The sequence below is a fragment of the Hylobates moloch genome, unplaced genomic scaffold (genome assembly GCF_009828535.3).
Source record: "Hylobates moloch isolate HMO894 unplaced genomic scaffold, HMol_V3 SCAFFOLD_10, whole genome shotgun sequence".
NCBI lineage: Eukaryota > Metazoa > Chordata > Mammalia > Primates > Hylobatidae > Hylobates > Hylobates moloch.
Genome location: NW_026652285.1, coordinates 97739694 through 97761500, shown reverse-complemented (window position 1 = coordinate 97761500; position 21807 = coordinate 97739694). Strand labels below are relative to the sequence as shown.

Here is a 21807-nt window from a genome sequence, read left to right as displayed (position 1 = left end):
AAAGGAAGTTCCCACTTGCTGTGGTTCAGGGGAGCTGCTTTGGGTACTTTAGGGGAAGGAAACTTGTTCCCTTCTACAGAGACCTCAAAGATAGGAATTTTCATTCCCATCAGTTCAACAAGTTAACCATTTTGCATCCCCAGAATTCTGGAAGTACCTAATTAAAAAATGACACAGTTGCATTTTTAATAGACAAATTTACAATTAACAGGAATTTAAAAATATATAACATGCAACATCAGCATGTATCAGGTAGTATAAGCATTTAGGTTTTTTTCTCTCCCTCTTGGTATGACTCAGTCTAATTCTTGTATAACTTCTTAGTTAGGCTCCAGTGTAGGGCAGTATTGGAAATAAGAGGGAATTGTGTAGCCCACCTCCATCTAACCTTTTGCTGTCTATTTTTTTCATGTCCAAAGACAGGAGAAGTGTGTCTTATTCATCGTCTTTGTGTATTTCTCTTGGTACTACTATTGTCATTTTGGTTTTTTAGTAAAGGAAATTGGCTTATTTGAAACGTTTGTTTTAATCCTCTATGGAAATAGCAGTTTACTGGAAGGTTAAGGCAGCTCGTTTGGGCTCCTCTCAGAGTCTCTGCGCAACTGTTGGAAAGGAAGCCCCAGGGAAACCCCTGAGCACAGGCGTCGGAAAAGCAGTGGCTGCGCAGAAGACAAAACGCTCCAGATGCTTTATCAGGTGCTGTCTGGAGAGCAGGAATAATGGTCTGAAGACGGAAATGCTGATGTCTCCACTTTCCCAACTTAGTACAAATACCTTCTTTATCTTTGGTGGATTTTGGTGCCACAGCGGCGGCCCCAAGAAGCCTTAAATGCAAATGCGATTGCTTTTAGAATTTTGGCTTTGAAAGCCTGGCATTTGGGGGTTTTCTTGACTTGAATTCTCTTTTTAAAGGGAGTGGATTCAGAGCATCCACTGTCAGTTCCATTTCCCTTGCTATGATGGCTTGTTCACTGTTTACATCAAAGGATTCAGGAAGCAAGAGATGTGAACATAAATAAATAAATGATCAGACTAACAAATAAATAAAAAGCTTTGCTTCCTTTGTCACATTGTGAAAAGGCTTGACTATAACATAATGGGAACACAGCAGCTGTTCGATTAAAACTTCAGGACTTTTCTGGAAACTTCGAAGCATGTCTGCTACTATTCTTTTTTTTCTTTTTCTAATAACACTATGACATGGGGTAAGTAGAACCCTAGAGTGCCATGGTTGCAGTGGGACTGTTGGATGCATCATCTTCCCAGTCACTACAGGCCCTGGCATGACATACCCTCCCTGCCGGTGCCTGTCTGCCCATTGACATGGCCATCCTTCGGAAGCCTACAAGTTGATTTGTAACTTGTTTGCTCTTTGTCCCCATACAGTCTTATTAAAAGCAAAGTTACTTTGGGAGGCCGAGGCAGGCAGATCACAAGGTCAAGAGATAAAGCCCATTCTGGCCAACATGGTGAAACCCCGTCTCTACTAAAAATACAAAAATTAGCTGAGTGTGGTGGCACATGCCTGTAGTCCCAGCTACTTAGGAGGCTGAGGCAGGAGAATCACTTGAACCCGGGAGGCGGAGGTTGCAGTGAGCCGAGATTGTGCCACTGCACTCCAGCCTGGTGACAGAGCAAGACACTGTCTCAAAAAATATATAATAAATAAATAAAAAATAAAAGCAAAGTAAGCAACTTTGCAGTGTGGGAAGGCAATTTTAAGTGATGAGTAAGAACTCAGACTCTGGAGTTAGACATCCCCAGTTAGCATCCTCGCTTCACTAGCTGTGTAACTTTGGGCAGTGTTGCTTCATTTCTACAAGCTTCCATTTCAACTCTAAAATAGAAATAATTGTTGAATCTAACTCAGAGTTGTTTGAGATTACATAAGCTAATATGGATGTCAAATGTATGGGGTGATATCTGACCTATAGTGTTTAATAAATATTAGCTGCTGTAGTGTTGGAATGAAGAGCCAGTCTTTGAAAAACACCCTTTATATCTTGCTTGTCTTCCTTTGATAGGAATGTAGTTCATTTTATTTTTGAGAATTCTCAGTTATTTCTCCAGCCCATGATATTTATTGTTTCAGTCACTATAATATTGAAACCCTATGAAATTGCAATTTTTGTAGGTCGCAAGTGATTATCAGCAGTTTCATATGATTCAATTTAATGTAATAGAAACTACTGGAGTGTTTGCTGTATGCCAGAGTATCTACTATGCCATTTCATTCATTCTTTCGAGCTTCCTTGTAAAGTATGTAATATTATTCCAGTTTTGGCATGGGGAAACTGAGGCTTAGAAAGGTGAACAGACTTGCCTGAGGTTACACAACTAGTAAGTAGTGAAGCTGGAATTCAGACCTAGGTCTCTCGAATCCAAAGCGCATTTATTTGCTTTCCACTTTCTACCCACGAGCCATCTCAGACATACCCTCCCCTAGCTCCATGCCCAGTAAAGATGAAAGTCAGAGAAACTACACTGTTTCTTCTCGATTGTAGAAGATTCGGGTTTTCTTCAGTAGGGTGAACATAATGTGTCTGTCCTGCGTTGGTGAACCTTTTGTGCTTTTGTCTCTCCTTTTCGTATCAAGAACACAGCATCTGCAGTGTTGGCTACAATCACCTTGGCTCTTTCAGAAAGGCATGTAGAGAATGAAAACAAAGAACCTAGACTCTGCCTTCAACCCAGTTTTCATTGTCTGGTGCAGTTTCTCATGGCCATAATTTTTGAGCATCTGCTCTATTCAGGGAATGTGCTAGGACAGTATCTCAGTTTCCCTATAATATTGAAGATAGGGGCTAAAATCCTTTATAGGGGAGGAAACTAAGGGTAAATGGGATCACATGACTTAGAGAAAGGCACAATACCTGTCAGAGTCTATCTTGCTTAAGGGTCTAGGTCTTTTCTACTATACCCCATTTCTTCTTCCCATTCGTAGAAATCTTAAAGAATGGGTATGAGGACAGCCTTTTCTGCAGAATAATTTAGAGCATATTTTGATATGTTATCCCTACTGAATTTTTACCATATATTCTTTTTCTTTTCCTTTCACCCCTTTTTCTTTTCCTTCTTTCTTCCCCCCGCCTCCCTACACCCTTCTTCCCTCCCTGCCTTCCTCTAAACATAATGAAGTTTAAAAGATTAGGAAACCACTTAATGTATTTCCTGAAGGAAATTGGGTTCTTGAAATATTCCCATTTGATTTTTTTTTCTGGCACTAAAAATTATTTCTAAGTTTAATTTACTTTCAGAGGAATTATCGTCTTATATGCTACTAAAACAGGTTGAATTCCTATCAGTTTCAAAGAGAGTGATCTCCTCAGTCTTTGAATGGAGTATTTTAAATAATAGGATTTGGAAATAATTGCTTAATACCTGAATTCAAGATGACATAACATGTTTTGAGTTCTCAGGAAAGCCTGTTTAATGTAGCTCCCTACTTATTCCTAAATCAACCAACTTTCTTATTCACTCCATGAACTGTGTTGGTGAAACCTCTGATTGTAGCTGGAGGTTGCACTTTATTCCTTTGTTGTTGCATTGTTTCCTTTAGGGTGAGGGAGAATAATTAAGGAGAACATCTTTTCCGAGCAGCTGGAGCCAAATTCCAGCTGACTGCAGCACCTGCAAAGTTGACACCTCTGCCTCTGGGTGGCAGGGTGGGATGCCAGCCGTGGAGCCCGCGACAATGGGTTCCAAAGTGCAGAGATGCGGCCGTGCGGTACCACTCCTGCCCTTCTGTGAGCTTCAGATGGCAATAATACCAGTGAATGCAAAGTGTCTGTTTTAGACTAATTAGAGGGATGATTTGTGAAACGGTGGCTATTTATTTAATTAATCACCAGCACAAAGCCATAAAACCCATATTTTAAAAATCCCTGTTAGTTTGCCATGTGGTTAATAGATTGGGGCACATTAAAAAGTGACACAGTGATGTATTAAAAATGTTCCACCTAAGGTTCCTTCAGGAAGGAATGGAAGCTGTCTGCTTTCAGATACTGAAGTGTAACCTGCCAGGATTTGACCTGTCTGAGGTTTTAATATTTGTAAAGGCATTTATCTTTTGAATAGCATCTTTATTAGGACTTCTCTTCTTGGAATATTTCAAAATAAAAAATGTTTGTAGAATAATAAAAACTTATAATTAAAGTGAATTTTGCTACAGTTTCTCTTAATGACGAGGAACTATATTTTCTCGTTAAATTATACTATGTTTACTATGCATAGCAGTATCTTTTATACCATAGGTTATTTTCTGTTTGTAAATAAGGGAGCCATTTAATTAACTAAATAATAAATGCAATAGTATTTTTGTTGCCACTGTCAGCATTGCATTTTGTTTTGCTGTGGTGTTATTTTACTATCGAATAGGAACGGGGATAATTGGTATACTTGCTCAGCCTCAGCTCAGTTGAGTTGTCATTTCTGTATAGTAAGAATAAATGTCTAATTGATTTGTTCAAGAGATGGCATTGGCATTAAAATTGAGAAGAGATGGCTTAGATTGTAACAACTGGTAGTGTTTTTTTACACACACAGACTTATTGTTGATTTTCAGTACACACAAGCACGAGTACGTACAGTCCCTCTTGCACTTTCAGTACTATTTGGAGATAAATTTGGAACATCTGTGCTGTTATTCATTCTTTATTAACAACATATTATTGAAATTATCAGTGTTCCTGCTAAAGCAAATTTAACTATGTAATGAAATGTTTTCTAGAAGAATTTAAAATCATGTATGAAAATGTGTTGCTCAGGTGAATTCTTGTAGGGAAATTGTGCAGCTCTTAGGATTGTGTTTCTCTGCTGTGTTGTATAATTACCTGCTCTGGTAGAAGGGGAGCTGGAATAAAACATGAGTATGTTAATGCAGCCTGGAGCTGATGTGGTGGTGATGATTACAATGCAGATAAAGCATTTCTCATAACTGCCGTTGCCTACTGGAGCCTTTGAAACATCTGGACCTTTAATTGAAAAATAGTGTGGTGCTGTGCAAGGCAGACGTGCTAAGTGAAGTCACTAATTTAGAATACAAAAATATAATTGATAAAGTGTTTTATTTACATTGTATTTAAATATTCATACTTTGTTATGCTTTGTATAACAGGGAATTACTGGGTTAAATTTTCATGAATGTAGACAGTCTAAATGAGATAAATTAAGTGAAAATGTTAATGGAATTTTACATTGGAACCAGAAGGCAGTTTGCTCCAGGAGAGTGTGTACTTTTGCATCTATTGGAGCCTTTTAGGGAAGCAAATAGGTTAGGTCTTATTCGTTGAGTGTTGCATTTTAGAATTAACCATCAGTTGGTAGCATCATTACATTTCTTTCTTGTTGTTGTAATCATACCTTGTTATTTAGTTAAAGAAAATAAAATGTTTCTTGGCATAATGGTAAATGGCTGTAATGGCAACATTGTTGCCCAATAAACCAAAGCCTTGCCCACCTCTCGGGGCAGGTTATCAGAGTCTGCCCAAGAGAGCAGAAGAGCTGGTGAAGGGCTTGCAATTAACCTTTGTCCTGTGTTCGCAGCAGGGGAACTGACCTAGCAGCCTTCCGAGGAAATCCAATTTAATTTAAAATGAATTTGAAAAGACAAATTAGCCATATCTATTTTAATAAGATAAAATCCCGACTCTCCCTGTGTCTGGTTTAGTTAGGACCTCAGAGGAGATTGGACTGACTAAGACTCAGGATGAACACAAGGAAAATACTGCCAGGGGGCTGAGGAGAAACCCCGGAGACTTTGATACATGAGTGACTTGTCAGTTTCTGCAAGTGAGCAGGTCTTGTGCTGCCCATTTCTGCAGATAATTGCAACCTGAGATGGACCTTTGTCTCCCCAGACCCTTTGCTTGTGTTGGAGCTTGATGCCATGTTGATGTCATATGCTGCTTGCCCATCTCTCCAAGCACCACATTGTTACTTTCCTCTTTTGTCATTATCAGAGCACAATTGGGTACTGCCACCTGGGTAGCCAGATTTAGTAACAGATACACCTCACAATTACTGATGAGCCTCATAATCCGAGTACAGATTGTCTGTGGCCTGGAAGTTGGTGCTTGACCACTGCTTCTTGAAACTGAATCAGACAGAGGCTGGGTGCAGTGGCTGACACCTGTAATCCCAACATGTTGGAGTGCCAAGGTGGGAGGATCGCTTGAGCCCAGGAGTTTGAGACTAGCCTGGGCAACATAATTGAGACTCTGTCTCTATTAAAAAAAAAAAAAAAGGAAGAAGCAAGTGTGGTGGTGTTCCTGTAGTCCCAGCTTCTTGGGAGGTTGAGGTGTGAGGATTGCCTGAGTTTAGGAGGTCACGTATGCAGTGAGCCATGTTTACACCTCTGTACTCCAGCCTGGACAAAAGAGTGAGACCCCATCTCTTAAAAAAAGGAGAGAAAATGGAATCAGAAGGTTCTACCTGGTTTTGTTTTGTTTGAGACAGGGTCTTGCCCTGTTGCCCAGGCTGTACTAGCTGAGGGTTTTGGAACAGCCTACTTAATGAACAGCTCTAAGAGGGAATGAACGATCCTCACAGGACTGTTGGGCATATTAAATGAGATAATGTATGAAAAGTGCTTGGACCCTGATAGGTGCCCAATAAATGACAGCAGTAGTGACCTGCCAGTTGCAGAAAGAGCTTGTGGTGGGAGTGCAAAGTGCAAAGGCTGTGTACAGAGGAATGCACTTTCTGTGCCTGGCCCCATCTCCCATCAAGACTGTCAGCTTTGTAGCTGGCTACTTTTACTTTGTTTTGCTATGCTGACTACCTAATTGAATAATTTGTCTGACAGTTTGTATTATCCTGTGGATCTTGCTGTCCCCTCAGTTTTAGAAATAGAAGTTTTATGCCACTTACTGCTTTCTTGGTGATTCTGTCTGGAAGATGCGGGGTGAAGGCCTGATAATCAGACTTTTTGGACTGCTTCTCAGTTGTAAATTTTGTTGATAGTTACAAGTGATTCTTTCCAACAGGAAGAGCTGTTCTAGATAATTAGTAATTTATCTCTTCTTTCATTTGCTGATGTTTATATTTCTTTCTTTTCTTTTTGAGACAAGGTCTCCCTCTGCTGCCCAGGCTAGAGCGCAGTGGTGCGATCACGGCTCATTGTAGCCTCAACCTCCCAGACTCAGGTGATCCTCCCACATCAGCCTCCCGAATAGCTGAGATCACAGGCTCATACCATCACACCTGTCTAATTTTTAAATTTGTTGTAGAGATGGGGGTCTCTTTATATTGCCTTGGCTGGTCTCGACTCCTGGGCCCAAGTGATCCTCCCACCCCAGCTTCCCAGAGTGCTGGGATTACAGGCGTGAGCTGCTATTTATATTTCAACATGCATTTGCAAACTGTGTTAAATGCAGACTTTCTCAATTGGCTCTTTGCAGTTGTATCACAATGTAAACAACCATAATATATTTTCTGCTGAGGAGGAGCATCCTTCTCTGTCACCAGAGGTGTAGGTTCTTTGTGTTGGCCTTTATGTGTTACATAGAGTAACAACTATCCTAGTTATTTCACATGTGCATTTTGAGGATGAAAGTGAATGTTGTAATTGAAGAAATGTGAACCTATTTATTTCCATTTTGTCTGATGTTTTTACATTGTTTGCTAGGAGGTGCGTCAGGGACTTGAATTAATTATAATTACTGAAGAGACATACACTGATTGAGCAAATAAAGTAGTAAGCCCATTTACGCCAAGGCCATCTAATTAAATTCTAACTTTGGATAAACTGGATGTGCATGAAAGATTAATTTTAAGAGATTTTTATGACTTTCTAAATAATGATACAGTGAAATTTTTGAGTTATATCATTAAGGAACATTGAATCTTAAAGTGATAAAACACTTAGTTACGAACATACCACTGTATAGAAATTTGTGGATTTTTTACACTATTTAAAATTAAGGAAACAATTTTAATGTGAATAGTGACGTTTAAAATTTTTGTAATGTTTAATCGACTGAAACCCTGCAAGAAATGAATATGACATATGTGCCTGGATTATTTCTGTCAATATTTATGCAATTTGACATTCTCAAAATACTTTGCTATCTTTGAAATGAAATTGTTTTCGGGGTAGTTGGAGGGTTATACCAAAATTTCCATATAGTTTAGGAAGGTGATAATGGCTGTACTATAACCTTTTTTAGAGATACATCATCTAGTAATGGAGTCAAATATATATTCTCCATTGAGTTTTAATTTTAAAAGTTGATATTAAATCTTCAAGACTCATTATATTACAATAATTGATAGAGTTTAAAACATGTAACTCTTCTTTATGGTTTTAAAAAAACCTATTTTTACTTTTAAAGCATATTGATTTTATTATATAAATGATTTAATAATGAAGAGGTCCCTAAACTTACGCTCTGTGATGGGGCTTAGTTCATGCAGATTACCTTTCCCTGATAATATCATCATTATGGAAGCTATTGTTTGTATAATTAAATGCAAAGCACTGTGTAACATTAATGATCTACAGAATCCCACCATGGCTTTGAAAATTCGAAGTGGACATTTTACATGCTTTAAGATGGCTAGATTATACCTGTGTGAGAGTACATTCTGATACATGCTGTAACTGTCCCAAGGCTGGATGAGAAGAGAATGTAGTTCTTCTTTCAAAATAATTAAGATAGAGCCTTTCCCTGTTGCCTCTACTTCTCAATTTCATGTTTGCTTGAAGGGACATTTTGTCCAAAAATCTGCCTGGTCTGAGTAACAGCTTAAATTACAATAATAAGGAATAATTGACATTTGTATGATAGTTTGCAGTTCACAGAGGATTTTAACATGCTTTGTTTTCACTTTATACTTCCTGATAATCTTTTGAAGTAGATGGTGTCATCTCTATTTTATGGGAGAGGAAACTGACTTTCAGAGAGATTATGGGCTTACCCAAGGCTGCACAGCTCAAGGCTGGCAGGGCCAGAGTCCAGATCAGTTCAGTTGACTCAGCAAACAGAAGTCTAGCAAATGTAACTTATGTTGGTGAAAACTGCCAGTATCAGGAATTGCTTTCTGAATTTAGGTCTTTGAGAAAATGATTGTTTCTGATACGGAGTGGACTGGCCTTTTTTTTTTTTTCCTTCATACTTCCCTCCATGTTTTATGAAATGTCTTACCTACATTTGAACATGAATGATTGCTAGTTTTTCAATTGATATCTTGAAACAAAAGAATTATTTGAGGCTATTAATCAAACTTCATTTGATAACATTGTTTAAACCACTAGTTGCTAGGCATTTTATTTCTTTCTCAAAAATGTTAGAGCATCAAAATATAGAGGGTTTGTTTTAAGTAGAGAAAACCATTTCTGAGAGCAGCAACCTCCTTCCTTGTTTTGAATCTGGGACTAAAGATTTACATTTGTGGACAGGCGCGGTGGCTCACGCCCGTAATCCCAGCACTTTGGGAGGCCAAGGCAGCCGGATCATCTGAGGTCAGGAGTTCAAGCAGCCAGATCACCTGAGGTCAGGAGTTCAAGAACAGCCTGGCCAACATGGCAAACCCATCTCTAGTAAAAATACAAAAAATAGCTGGGCGTGGTGGCAAGTGCCTGTAATCCCAGCTACTCAGGAGGCTGAGGCAGAAGAATCGCTTGAACCTGGGAGGCAGAGGTTGCAGTGAGCTGACATCACACCATTGCATTCCAGCCTGGGCAACAGAGCAAGATTCCATCTCAAAAAAAAAAAAAAAAAAAAAAAGGACTTACATTTATCAGAGATGTTACAGAAGGAAAAGTTACAAAATGCTATTTTCTGTGCTGTGTTGTACTCTTGAAAGGATTATAACCTGGCTTATTCCATGGTGTTTAGTATTTTTGTTTGAGATCCTAGATATATGAAAGGGTGTCTATGGAGGTAGAGGTAGATTTGTTCAAATTTCATGAGGGTTAGCACTAAGACTAATGAGTAAAACTTGCAGAGAGATTGCACCTCAGTGGAAATAAACACATTTTAACTGGCAAAACTGTTTGCCAAAGACTGAAGAAAAGGGGCTACTTCACATGGTGACAGGGACATCATCAGTGAAGGTGTTTAGGAGAGATTGTAAGACAACCATTTGTTGATATTTCAAAGGGGATGACCCTTCAGATTCCTTGTACTTTCAAAAGTCTATGAATGGCAATATTTTTTTTAAGTCTGTCGATAGAAAAGTAGATAAAAAGTAGGAAAAAGCACTGTAATAACCAATATTTCTTGAGCATTTACTGTGGGACTAGGCATAGTAATAAGTGCTTTACATGAAGTCTTTTTTTTTTTTTTTTTTTTTTTTTTGAGATGGAGTTTCACTCTTGTCACCCAGGCTGGAGTGCAATGCTGGCTCACTGTAACCTCCGCCTCCTGGGTTCAAGTGATTTCCTGCCTCAGCCTCTCGAGTAGCTGGGAGTACAGGTGCCCGCCACCATGCCTGGCTATTTTTTGTATTTTTAGTAGAGACGGGTTTTCACCATGTTGGCCAGGCTGGTCTCGAACTCCTGACCTCAGGTGATCCAGCTGCCTCAGCCTCCCAAAGTACTGGGATTATAGGTGTGAGCTACTGCACCAGCCCACGCAGTCTTATTGAATCGTCTCAACAATTCTTTGAGGAAGTACTTTTATTATCCACATTTTGTAGATGAGAAAAGAGTGACTCACAGAGCTTAAATAAATTGTCCAGGCACACGTAGTAAGTGGCATTGCTTATAATTGAACTCAGATCTATCTGATGCCCTGACTTGTGCTCTTAATCACACTGTACTGCCTCCCTAGTTTCTATTAGTGTAGCAAGGATCCTGGAGGTACCCAGATCAGAACTTGACCTTGTTAAAGAAAGAGTGGCAGTTGACGTTCTTAATAATAAAAGCTTAATGGAACCAACGTTGGTGATTCAGAGGAAGTTAATGAGATTTTGTCAATTTTATTTTAAGCTTAACTTGTCAGAAAATACAGTGTCCAGTGACAAACTGTAGAAATGTTTTTGACAAATTAACTTGACCACAGGTGCCAGATCAGGGAAATGTTAATTTAATAGCCTTTAAGCATTCCAGATTTATTGAAGGTTAAGATCGCACTACAAAGCCAAGCCCCTATCTCTGAATGGATTTGTCATAGAATTTTACACAAAATCCATTTATAAATTCAATATTACCATTTTGAATGTAAAAAAAAAAAGAGTTCTTTTTGTGAGTCCATAAAGCCAGCATTTTATTAAGATCAAAATGTTACAATTCTTGTGTTTGGGTTTTTTTTTTTTTTTCCTCGTGTCGACCCTCTTTATTTCCCATAGCCAGTAAAACCCGAATTAGACCAATTTAGGCCAGATTTTGTTTGAGATTATTACTTCTGATCAAATGAAGTCCATTAATTATCATTAGAGTAGTGATCATTTGAGACCCCTGTACCAAGTCTACCTACTATGTTATTAAAGACAAGACCATTGGTAGAATATAGCATCCTTTGGTCCTTCTTGAGGAAGTTGGGTTAAAGGTACTGATGGAATAGAACTATAGCCATTCTTTTCAGAGAATGGCTCTTTTGAAGGCTGCAAATAACTCTTATCAATTTGCATCGTTACATCGTCTGGATACACTGATATATTTATTTCTGCATTAAAATTACACATAATGATCTGCTTGTGCAGTTGTTACTAATGGAATAATGTTGCCTGCTTTTTGTCTCTTTAATTGCAGAAGCTAAGCTGTCTATCCTTTCTCTGTTTCTTTTCCTTGGGAGAGAAACTGAACACTTAGCAGCAGTTTAGATCTGATACTCAATTTATTACTGGGAAACCTTGATATTAAATAGCAATGCTAGCCAAGCCTTTCATCCATAAGACTTAATTCAGCTAACTCACTTGATATGGATATTTCTTTTTTTCTTTTCTTTTTTTTCTTTTGGAGACAGGGTCTTGCTCTGTTGCCCAGGCCAAAGGGCAGGGAGCTCAATCATAGCTCACTGCAGCCTCAACGTCCCAGGCTCAAGTGAACCTCCCACCTCAGCCTCCTGAGTAGCTGGGACTACAGACATGTGCCACCACGCTAAGCGTTTTTTTTTGTTTTTTTTTTTTTGAGATGGAGTCTCACTCTGTCGTCCAGGCTGGAGTGCAGTGGCACGATCTCAGCTCACTGCAAGCTCCACCTCCCGGGTTCATGCCATTCTCCTGCTTCAGCCTCCCGAGTAGCTGGGACTACAGGCACCCACCACCACGCCCGGCTAATTTTTTGTATTTTTTTTTTTTTTAGTAAAGACAGGGTTTCACTGTGTTAGCCAGGATGGTCTCAATCTCCTGACCTTGTGATCTGCCCGCCTCGGCCTCCAAAGTGCTGGGATTAAAGGCATGAGCCACCGCGCCCGGCCTTTTTTTTTTTTTTTTTTTAAGACACATTTATTCAGCATCATGATCAGACTGTTACATTTAGCAATCAACAGCATGGGTACAAAAAAAAAAATCTACATTAAAATCCTTTGTTGGAATGCTTTACATTTTCCACAGAAGAAAAACTGAAACAACCTGTTATACAATTAGTCACAAATATAGTCCTCGAGTTTTTTGCCCATACACATGAGTATTTGTCTAAAACATGTCTTCTTTGTAGCAGCTAGGCCTTGCCACCACTGTGCTTGGCTGAATTCACAAATCTGTTGTAACCCGTAGCTTCCCTGTCACTTCTCTGGCTCTCCTCTCCTGTTAAGCTTTGTTTGCTGGCAGTAGTTAAAATCTGCCACTGCTGTAGCTACTGCTGCTACTGGAACTGCCATAGCCACCTTGGTTTTGTGGTTTGGGAAAGTACTGGCTTCCACCACCATAGCTGCCAGAGCTTCTGCCTCCAAAGTTTCCTTTCATCATGGGTCCAAAATTTGAAGACTGGCAGTTGTTGCAATTGCCAGAATCATTGTAGCTTCCACCACCCTCCAAAATTGCTTCCATCAGTACCACATCCATTATAGCCATCCCTACTGCCACCATATCCACCACCACCATGGTTGCCACCAAAGGCACCACAACCACTGAAGTTTCCTCCATGACCAAAGTTATCATTCCTACTGAAGTCACCTTCACGACCACCACCAAAGTTTCCAGAACGACTGCGACCTCTTTCGCTGGATGAAGTACTAGTCATCTCTTGTTTTGACAGGGCTTTCCTAACTTCACAATTGTGGCCATTCACAGTATGGTATTTTTGAATGACAGTCTTATCCATGGAGTCATGACCATCAAAGGTTACAAAGGCAAGGCCCCTTTTCTTGCCATTGCCTTGGTCAGTCTTGATTTCAATCACTTCAGTTTTTCCACGCTGTTCAAAATAATCTCGCAGGTGATGTTCTTCAGTGTCTTCTTTAATGCCACCAACAAATATCTTTTTCACAGTTAAGTGGGCACCTGGTCTTTGAGAATCTTCTCGAGACAGCTCTCTTTGGTTCCACAACTCTTCGATCCACCTTGTGTGGCCTTACATTCATGGCTGCATCCACCTCCTCCACAGTGGCATATGTGACAAACCCAAAACCCCCGCAACGCTTGGTGTTGGAATCTTTCATTACCACACAGTCTGAGAGCAATCCCCATTGCTCACAATGGCTCCTCTTGCTCTCATCGGTTGTTTCAAAGCTCAACCCTCCAATGAAGAGCTTCCTCAGCTGTTCGGGCTGTTTAGGAGACTCTGACTTAGGACGGCAGAGAGAGGAGAGACTTTGACGATGCTTTCTTGGCGTGTCCACAGGCAAAAAGGAGTAAGCTGACAAACATAGCATGATATTTCTTAATTCAAGATTATTTTGAACTGAATCCCATCTGTATTCTTACTGCTTCTCCTACTTTGGAAACTATCAGGTATATGATTTTGAAATTAATTTTATGATAAGCAGCTAATGTATATTTTAATTAATAGGATCAGCTAAGAAAAAAGCCGTTCTAGATAATGTTTTAATTCATCTGCATGTTCAAATACATATATTTCAATTCTATATCTGTTCACATTCTGTGTATTAGAAGTTATTTTAGATTTTTAAGTTTTCCCATTTTATGAGCTAATTATTAATTTGATAACCTTTGGTTCATAGTATTGATATTTCATAATTGGCCTAGAGACACTTTTTAAAAGACCAAGCTTTTCCAGTATATATCACAAGTTACAAAACATTCATACTCTTTGACCTAGTAATCTACTTCTAGAAATATGTTCACATCTGTATAGGAAAATGTTTATGAGATTATTTATAATAATGGAATATTGTAAACAGCTTCCATTTCTAACAATGGGAGAATAGGTGGTACCACCACATGCTATAATATAATGCAAGTGTTTAAATCATGTGTTAAAAGAATATTAATCATTTATTCCATCAATATGTGTAAGTCACTATGTCGGGCCCTTTGTTAGGTGCTGGGGATGTTTCAGAGAGGAAAGAGTGTTCCTGAAGGACAGGGTCTGGGAAGTAGAAGAGGTACAGCCGCTCTACCTGGGATAGGGAATTGGTAGGTCTAGTGGGTCCATTCTGAAGGAGAGTCTGAGGGGTCCTTTTGATTTAGCCAGCTAGCATGAAACCCCTGCTGTGTTCCAGGCTCTAGGAGAATACAAAATGGATGAGGCTATTTTTCCCTTTATGTAATTCACAGCTGAATGAGAGAGTGTGGGGAAGGAGATGGTGAGGGCAGTTACAGAAAAAAAGTGAAACTGTAAGTCTATGCAAAGCAAATTGTTAGGGGAGGAGAGAAGAGGGAATTTATTTGGGCTTCTACCTTCTTGGAAGAGGTGATATTTGAATTGAAGGACAGAAGAAGAGCTATGTTTCTTGATCAGTGACTGTGTGGCAGGCATTTTAGATACATCTTATTTGCTTTCCAAGTGAGTAAATAGAAGTTCTGAGAGGTGAGGTTACTTGCCCAAAGTCTAAGGTCTGGCAGCTAAGGAAGTGGTAAAGCCAGGATTCCGACCTGGGCCTAGCTGACCCCGAGTCTGTGCTCTTAATTACTGTTCAGTGTACATCAGTAATGATATGAGGGACCAGATCGCAAAGGGCATTTACTGCCATCTAAGGAGTTGGAATGCCACCACTAGGCCATCATATGTTTCCACATGACTGGCATGGTCTGTGATTTGAGAAAAATCACATTGGTGGCAATAAGGAAAGAAAGATTCGGAGAGAGAATGATTTTTAAAAATAAAGAAATAGTTGGAGATTGCTGCAGTGGTCTCGCTGACAGATGACAAAGCTGACGAAGCCTGAACTGGGGCATTGGCAACATGGGAAGGAGAGAGATTTGGGAGGCATTTCAGAGGCATTTGGATGTTAGAGTGTGAGACAGAAAGAGGAATTAGGATTCCTAGCTTGCATGACAGAGTAGATGGTGAAAGCCTTAATTGAGATAGAGTATAGAATGACAGACATGCCAGTGAAGAAGAAAGTTGGTGTTGGATATGTTAAATTTCAGATTCTGACTGCATTTGCAAAGCCATCAGGTCCGGGAGAGGCTGTGGGATATGAAGTTGAGTCTAGTTGTTCCTCATGAGTTGCATTTGTGCTGAGAAAGTTTTGCTCTAGGAAGTACTTTTCTATTCTCAAACCTGCCTTGGGGGCATTTCCTGATTTAGGAGCTGCTCTGGAGAATGTTGTTCAATTTCAAATTGTCAGCTGATTGTGAATTTATTACCTTTTTTTTTCTTTTTCTTTTTGAGACAGTCTCGCTCTGTCCCAGGCTGGAGTGCAGTGGCATGGTGTTGACTCACTGCAACCTCTGCCTCCTGGGTTCAAGCAATTCTCCTGCCTGAGCCTCTCAAGTAGCTGGGACTACAGGCGCACGCCACCACCTGGCTAATTTTTTGTATTTTAGTAGAGACGGGGTTTCACTGTGTTGCCCAGGCTGGTCTCAAACTCCTGAGCTGAAGCAATCCATCCGTCTCGGCCTCCCAAAGTGCTAGGATTACAGGCCTGAGCCACTGCGTCTTGCCCTTTTCTTTTTCTTTGATAAAAATTACTTAACCTGCCATAGTAAGGTATCTGAGTTATATATATTTTTTTCTTTTTTTGAGACAGTCTCACTCTGTCACCCAGGTTGGAGTGCAGTGGCATGATCTTGGCTCACTGCAACGTCTTCCTTCTGGGTTCAGGCGATTCCTGTGCCTCAGCCTCTGGGGTAGCTGGGACTATAGGCACGTGCCACCATGCCTGGCTAATTTTTGTATTTTTAGTATATTTAGTATTTTTGTATTTTACCATGTTGGCCAGGCTGGCCTGGACTCCTGACCTCAGGTGATCTGCCCGCCTTGGCCTCTCAAAGTACTGGGATTGTAGGTGTGAGCCACCATGCCCAGCCCTGAGTTACATTTTCTTTCTTTTTTTTTTTTTTTTGAGTTACATTTCAACTTACTTTTTCCAACAGCCTGTCACATCACACAGTATGTTCTTTTTTTTTTTTTTTGAGACGAGTCTCGCTTTTTCGCCCAGGCCGGACTGCAGTGGCGCTATCTCAGCTCACTGCAAGCTCCGCCTCCCAGGTTCATGCCATTCTCCTGCCTCAGCCTCCTGAGTAGCTGGGATTACAGGCGCCCACCACCACGCCTGGCTAATTTTTTGTATTTTTAGTAGAGACGAGGTTTCACCATGTTAGCCAAGATGGTCTCTATCTCCTGACCTCGTGATCCGCCCGCCTCGGCCTCCCAAAGTACTGGGATTGCAGGCATGAGCCACTGTGCCCAGCCAGCACATAGTATGTTCTTAATGATGCTTACTTGATCCCTTAACATAGGCTACATTTTCAAAATCGATCCTCTCTTTCCCTCACCTAAAACTTTTAAGCCCTGAATGGTACTCTTATTCTTTTTATCTCCTTTTTTGTTTATAATATTTATAATTTTGTTTCTAATTATAAAAGTAATACATGTCTATTATAGAAAATACAGAAAACTATCAACCAGAAAATTAAAATCACTGATAATCCCATGTCTCAGAGGGAACTCCTGCTCACCTTTTGGTGTATTGCTATAGTAGGTAAATACAATAAGCATCTTTTTCTTGGGTAAGGTTCTGTTGGATGGGATAGTACATTTTAATATCTAAGAGGCTTTCACTAGCCCCCTTTAGCCTGGGTTGCTTCTGGGCTCTCTTGACAGACTAGACTTTCCCCTTCTTAAAGCTTTCGTGACATTGTACAGTGAGACCTTCAGCAGAACAGTTTGGTGAGGGTCTGGTCTGCATTGTATGTCAGTGGACTTTGTCTTCGGAGCCCAGCATGATGTTTCAGCTGGTGTTTGTTGAATGCATGAGAGAATGAGAACATAAAGCTAAGCCAGTTTCCCTGTGGCAACACTTTCTCTGTGTTGCTCGCTTCCCTGTGCTCTAAATATGCCTCCATTGCCCCAGTCCTGTATGGTGGAACACATAAATTGCCATGCAGTGAAACTGTATGATATGATCTTTGTTTATTTCTAGTTGCTTTTTCATATTTAGACATCTATGGAATACTGCTTGCCTTGATGTGTGATGAATACTTTTAATCCTTCGGTCACCATTTTTTAAAATAAGTTTATTACTTTCTATTATGTTGATGGATTGTTTTATGTTTTAGATGATTCCTTCTAAATATTGCAACATAGGGACTATTAGGATAGAGCTAACTGCCACCACCTTGAGCTTTTTCAGAAGACATTCTCCTTATTAAAAAATATGTAATTTCAGTGTGTAAGGCACTTTTCCCATCATCAGCTCCTCAAGATGGAATTAGAAGATTAAAAAGGTAAAGTGCTTCATTCATGTAATAAGTATCTGTCATATTGATTCCGATAGTTTTTGCCCCACTTTCTATTTTACTATGAAATAGAGGATAGTAAAGAGTACTGTACTCTTTAAATAGAGGAGTGTACTCTGTGGTACTCATATGAGTACCATATAACCATCTGTCCTCATTTCCTAAACAGTGGTGACTGCCCTTCAGTCAACTGACAGTGGCAGGGTTTCCTGGAGTCTCAATCTCCTAACTGCTCTCTTCGAGCAACTCCTCAGGCGAAGCTTTCCTCAGGTTTGTGGGGAAAAGAAGAGGGAGACCATTTTTAAGCCTTGAAGAGCAGGAACTGATTACATTTAGAATAAGTCCAGGGAAAGAAGGCGTTGGTGTTTACAGTAGGGCCTTTGGAGTCAGGCTGACATGAGGTTTGAGTCTTGGCTCTTCCACCTTGGTTATTGGATGTTGAGCAGATGACTGTAGCCTTTTAAGCCTTGGTTTTCTCAGCTATAATATAAAGGTTACGCCAGGTCGCAGTCACTCACACCTGTAATCCCAGCATTTTGGGAGGCCGAGGCGGGCGGATCACTTGAGGGCAGGAGTTCAAGACCAGCCTGGCCAACATGGCAAAATCTTGTCTCTACTAAAAATACAGAAAGTAGCTGGGTGTGGTGGCACGCGCCTGCAATCTCAGCTACTTGGGTGGCTGAGGCCCAAGAATTGCTTGAACCTGGGAGGTGGAGGTTGCATTGAGCTGAGACTGTGCCACAGCACTCCAGTTTGGACAGCATAGAGAGACTCTGTCTCAAAACAAAACAAAAGTTATGATAGAACCCTATTTCTTAGAGTTATTGTATGAATTAAATTATACAATTAGGCAAACATTTAGCAGAGTTTACTTAACAGCTCTCAGTAAATGCTAGCCCTACCCACCCCCCTTTTTTTTTTCTTGAGACAGAGTTTGGCTCTTGTTGCCCAGGCTGGAGTGCAGTGGCGCCATCTCAGCTCGTTGCAACTTCCGCCTCCCAGTTTCAAGCGATTCTCCTCCCTCAGCCTTCTCAGTAGCTGGGATTAAAGGTTCCCGGCACCACACCCGGCTAATTTTTGTATTTTTAGTAGAGACGGGGTTTTGCCTTGTTGGCCAGGCTGGTCTCGAACTCCTGTCCCAAGGTGATCCACCCAACTTTTCCTCCCAAAGTGCTGGGATTGCAGGTGTGAGCCACCGCACCTGGCCTAAATGCTAGCTCTTGTTACAATAGTCGGTATTATTAGTGTTCCTGCAGTACCCGTTCTTGGCCTCATGTGACCTTGGCCTCATGTGGCTTGAGTAATAGAAATGGGTCAAATTTCAACACAGAGGCCCTTTCTGGCATACTACTCTGCATTTCTAAAGCACCTTACAGTTTATGAAGGACATTCACATTTGTCATCTTGTTGAATCTTCATATCTTGAGATACTGTGATCCCTATAGCTCCTTAGTCTAGTGCTTCTGGAGGAAGAGGAATAACAAGAAATAAAAAGAGAGAGCAATGACAAGCAACTGATCTGGGTCTGAAAAGGAGGGTAATATGAGGGCTATCAACCCACTCCAGAAAGATTCCCACTGTTTGCACTGTAACCCTTTGCCTGCCCGACAAGGCCAAAACACTTGTTATTTAGTGAAGTCTTTGTTAGCTGTTGAAATTACTATTTCAGAGCTGAAAACCATGCAAGGGAATCTGTACGTGCCCACGTGTGTTTGCATACGAGACAGAAAGAGAGTGCACATGTGCAAGAGAGAGCGAGTGTGGGTGCATGCGTTATGTAGGAGAATTATTTTTTTTTGGTAGTTGCTTTTAACATACAGATGAGGCTGAGGGAAAAAAAATCAGTCGATCTAATGATGGATGCTGGGTTATATGCAAAGTGGAATTGCTCTAAAAATGTTTTTAAACTGACTTTATAATTTCCTTTCCCTGTACTGAACTTTTTCACCTCAGAATGATAGAATTATAGAGTTAAAGATGGAATCACATGATTGCTCAAGTCCCTCCACTTTCATCTATGACCAGAAAATGGACCCATAGAGGAAGGGCAAGAGGGATGGAGAAAACTAACATTTACTCAGTTCCTACCATGTGTCCTGGCAGGCACTGGAGTCATTCATACTTTCATTCTGTAGTTCAACAGATTTTTTCCTCAGGGTCTTCTGTGTGCCAGGCACAGGGCCAGGCATTATGTATGAAACAGTAAACAAAGCAGACATTAACATTGCTCTCAAGGAAGTTCAGAGGAAACTTCATGGAGAAAGCATACACTAAAGATGTACATAAATAAATCATCTCAATTGTTAAGCACTCTGAAGGAAATGAACAAGACATGTATGAGAGAATAACTGCAAAAGGAGTGTTAACAGTGACAGCTGAGCCTTGTATAATAATAATAATAAGTAATAATAATTCTCATAAGGGTCTTATGATAGGTAGGTCCCACCATTCTCCTCATTTTACATATGAGGAAACAGAAGCACAGAGAGATTAAGTAACCTCCCAAGGGCACACATTAGAGGATGAGGAGTCACGCATGCAAAGCCATGAAAAAGAGCCTCTCTAGATACAGTGAACAGCACCTGCTAAGCCCTGGGAAGTGGGAAATGCAAGCAAGGTACACACAGGCACACGTGCTGGTATATTGAGGGTACTTCCAAAAGGCCGGTGTAGCCAAAGTCTGATGAGCAGGTGGGGGAGTGGCAGTGGATGATGTTAAAGAGGTAGACGGGGCCAGATCATGTGGCACTTTGTTGGATGTTGCAAGGAGTTTGGATTTTGTTCACGGTGTTTGGGAGCCACTCATCAAAGGAATTTAAACAGGATATAGTGCGATCAAATCTGAGTTTAAAAAACAGATCTAACTTGTGTATAGAGAACAAATCGGATAAAACAAGAGTACTGTAGAATAATTTGGAACCTGTTAACAATAGTTCAGGTGAGACCTGATGGTAATTTTGGTGGCAGTGGAGATAGAAGTGAGATGGTTTTGAAATACATGTTTTTCACTTTTTTTCTTAAGATAAAACATTACATAAAATTTACCGTTTTAACCATTTTAAAGTGTACAGTTCTGTGGTACTTAATATATTAACAGTGTTATGAACTGTTACTGCCAATTTCAGAACATTACCATCACCCCCAAAAGAAACCTCATACCTCCCAATTTCCCACCCCTGTCATCTTCTGCCAACCACTAATCTACTTTTTGTCTCTATGGATTTGCCTGTTCTAAACAGTTCATATAAATGGGTTCATACAGTAGTGGCCTTTCATGTCTGGTTTCCTTCTCTTAGCATAATGTTTTCATGGTACATCCATGTTGTGTGTATCAATACTTCATTCTTTCTTATGGCTGAATAATATTGTATGGATTTTGTTTATCCATTCATTAGTTAGTGGACATTTGGGTGGTTTTCATTCTTTGGCTATTATAAATAATGCTGCTGTGAACATTTGTCCAAGTTTCAGTGTGAGCATATGTTTTTAGTTCTCTGGAGTATATACCTAGGAATGTAATCGCTTGGTCATATGGTAATTCTGTGTTTCATTTTTGGGAAACTGCTGAACATTTTCACAATGACTGCATCATTTTACATTCCCACTGGCAGCGCGTCTGAGGATTCCAGTTTCTCCATATCCTCACAAATCCTTGCTATTTTTAGGGTTTTTTGGGTTGTTGTTTGGAGGTTTTGCTTTTTTTAAAATTATAGCCACCCTAGTGAGTAATAAGTAATTTACATTATGGTTAATGATATGAAACCGTTTTCATGTGTTTATTGGTCATTTGTGTATCTTCTTTGGAGAAATGTCTGTTCAAATCTTTGCCCATTAAAAAATTTTGTCTTCTTATTGAATTATAAGACTTCTTAACGTATTCTAGATAGTAGAGCCTTACGAGATACAAGATTTGTGAATATTTTCTCCCGTTCTTTTGATTGTCTTTTTACTATCTTGATAGTATCCTTTAGGCACAAAAGTTGTTTTTTGTTTGTTTGTTTGTTTTTGTTTTGAGCGGAGTCTCCCTCTGTTGCCCAGGCTGGAGTGCAGTGGCAT

The 21807-nt window shown here is 40.1% G+C and overlaps 1 protein-coding gene and 1 pseudogene across 4 annotated transcripts in view; one reads left to right on the top strand and one right to left on the bottom strand.

The window, feature by feature from the left end:
- Positions 1-21807, top strand: part of MAPKAP1 (MAPK associated protein 1) — a 265429-nt gene that overhangs the window by 97823 nt on the left and 145799 nt on the right. The gene's annotated exons all lie outside the window — the stretch shown is intronic.
- On the bottom strand, positions 12718-13559 carry LOC131384365 (heterogeneous nuclear ribonucleoprotein A1-like; annotated as a pseudogene).